This window comes from Mandrillus leucophaeus, unplaced genomic scaffold (assembly GCF_000951045.1).
Source record: "Mandrillus leucophaeus isolate KB7577 unplaced genomic scaffold, Mleu.le_1.0 Scaffold551, whole genome shotgun sequence".
NCBI lineage: Eukaryota > Metazoa > Chordata > Mammalia > Primates > Cercopithecidae > Mandrillus > Mandrillus leucophaeus.
In genome coordinates this window covers 688,264-690,704 of record NW_012105931.1, presented here as the reverse complement: position 1 = coordinate 690,704, position 2,441 = coordinate 688,264, and positions in this window count along the sequence as shown.

Below are 2,441 nucleotides of genomic sequence, written 5' to 3'. Positions count from 1 at the left end.
GGGGGGGGGGTGTTTTTCCAGTTGACCAGCAGGAGTTTTTTTTTGTTTTGTTTTTTTGTTTTGTTTTCTGAGGCGCCCGCCACCACGACCAGCTAATTTTTTGTATTTTTAGTAGAGACGGGGTTTCACCGTGTTATCCAGGGTGGTCTCGATTTCCTGACCTCGTGATCCACCCGCCTCGGCTTCCCAAAGTAGTGGGATTACAGGTGTGAGCCACCGCGCTCGGCCCAGCAGGAGTTCTTAATAACGCCGGCGCCCTCCTCCGTCTGCGCTGCGCGGCTGAGGCCCATACAACCTCCAGGGGGCGCCCGGGGCTCGCGCTGCCTCGACGCGGTGGCCCGTGGGTGTCCGGGCCGGAGAACTGCAGATCCGAGTGCGTCCTTCCTCTTGGTCCCCGAGCCTCCTCCCTCTCCCTTACCCAAAGACAGTGAGCTGGAGCGCGGGCGGCTGGATGCATAGCGCAGCCTTCGCAACGGGTCTTTTTTCGTCCCACTTTTTATGGGACCTTGGGCTTCCAAACCGACGTTGGATGGTTTGTCAGCGGATACTTTCACCGCCCACCGCAAACTTGCAGAGCCAAGCGGGGCTGCTCTCCGGAGGATCTCGGAGGACGCCCCCTGCCAGCTGCCAGCATCTGGGGGAGAGGGACTGCGTTTGGGGTGGGAAATGAAGTTCTGGTTTTTCACATTTACTGGCCTACACTGGCGTCTCACTGTGACCTAGGAACTGGAGATGGAGGCTAGGGGTGGGAGTTGGGGAGCCACAGGCTGTGGGACGGGGGTTTCCACCGAGATCGGTGGTCACCAGGCAACAGCTCCTCACCAGGCAGAGGCCTTAGACAGCAGCATCATGGGCGACGGATGGAGTCCATGGGATTCAGGGGCCTGAGAGGGAGACAATGGGATGGCCACAGAATCCAGCCAGAAATGAAGGGACAAAAAAATCCTTGGGGCTGCAGACCAGAGGCCTCTGTGGTGGCCAAGGATGAGGGAGACACAGGGTGCTAGGTATGGCAGAGGTGTTACCCTAAAGGCCAAGACTGTACAGGGCTGGACCTGGCAGCTTGGGTGTGGCAGGGAATGGAGAGAGACCAAGGAAGTTTGTGACCTGGACAGTGACATAGGTCATTGTTACCCATCACAGTTGCCCAAGATAAAGGGAGGTCCTTGAGTTGAGAAAGGGGCTGGGTGCCTGCCTGTAATCCCAGTGCTTTGGGGGGGCTGAGGTGGGAGGCCAGGAGTTCAAGGCTGCAGTGAGCCATGATCATGCCGCTGTACTCCAGCCTGAGTCACAGAGTGAGACTCTGTCTCTAAAAAAAAAAAAGAAAAGGAAAAAGACTGGGCGTGGTGGCTCCAGCCTGTAATCCCAACCCTTCGGGAGGCTAAGGCTGGCAGATGGCTTGAGCCCAGGAGTTCAAGACCAGCCTGGGCAACACAGTGAGACTCTGTCTCTACAAAAAATGCAAAAATGAGCCAGGCATAGTGGTGCTCACCTGTGGTCCCAGCTACTTGAGAAAGTGAGGCAGGAGGATGGTTCGAGCCTGTGAGGCAGAGGTCGCAGTGAGCCAAGATCGTGCCATTGCACTCCAGCCTGGGAAAAACGTGGGGAGAGAAAAAGTGAGCCAAGCCCCAAAGCAAGGGCTGGGAAGGGAGAACAGCAAGCAGGAGCCTCAAAAACTGGGGCAGTGGGGACAGGCGGTGTGAAGGGGGTGGGATTGTTCAAAGGCACAGGAGCAATGGTTTCCAGGGATACTGGGGGTTCTGGAGAAGGGACAGCAACTCCCAGGAGATGTGGGGAAGCTGTGGACAGCAGGGGTCACCTGCAAAGCTGGAGATGGAAGGAGAGGCTAAGGTTGTGTCTGTAACAGATGGCCCCGGCTTTCCAGAGCGTGGAGGACAGCACATGGGGAGTGGGTGAGAAGATATGAGACTTCAGTGGGTGGGAGGACAAGATGGGGTGACCAAGAGCATGAGGGTGGGAGTCTGGACAGGACCCTGGGCTCATCACATGGGCCTCTGGGCAGAACCAGGGTAGCAGAGCCTCCACTCACAGCCCGGACACCAGCCTCTCCTTGGAAGGACCCATCTCCTATTAAGAACCCTGTGGCACAGTGGCTCATGCCTGTAATCCCAGCACTTTGGGAGGCTGAGGTGGGCAGATCACCTGAGGTCAGGGGTTCGAGACCAGCCTGGCTAACATGGCAAAACCCCGTCTCTACTAAAAATACAAAAATTAGCTGGGTGCGCTGACTCACGCCTGTAATCCCAGCACTTTGGGAGGCCGAGGCGGGCAGATCATGAGGTCAGGAGATCAAGACCATCCTGGCTAACACGGTGAAACCCCGTCTCTGCTAAAAAATACAAAAAAATTAGCCGGGCGTGGTGGTGGGTGCCTATAGTCCCAGCTACTCCGGAGGCTGAGGCAGGAGAATGGTATGAACC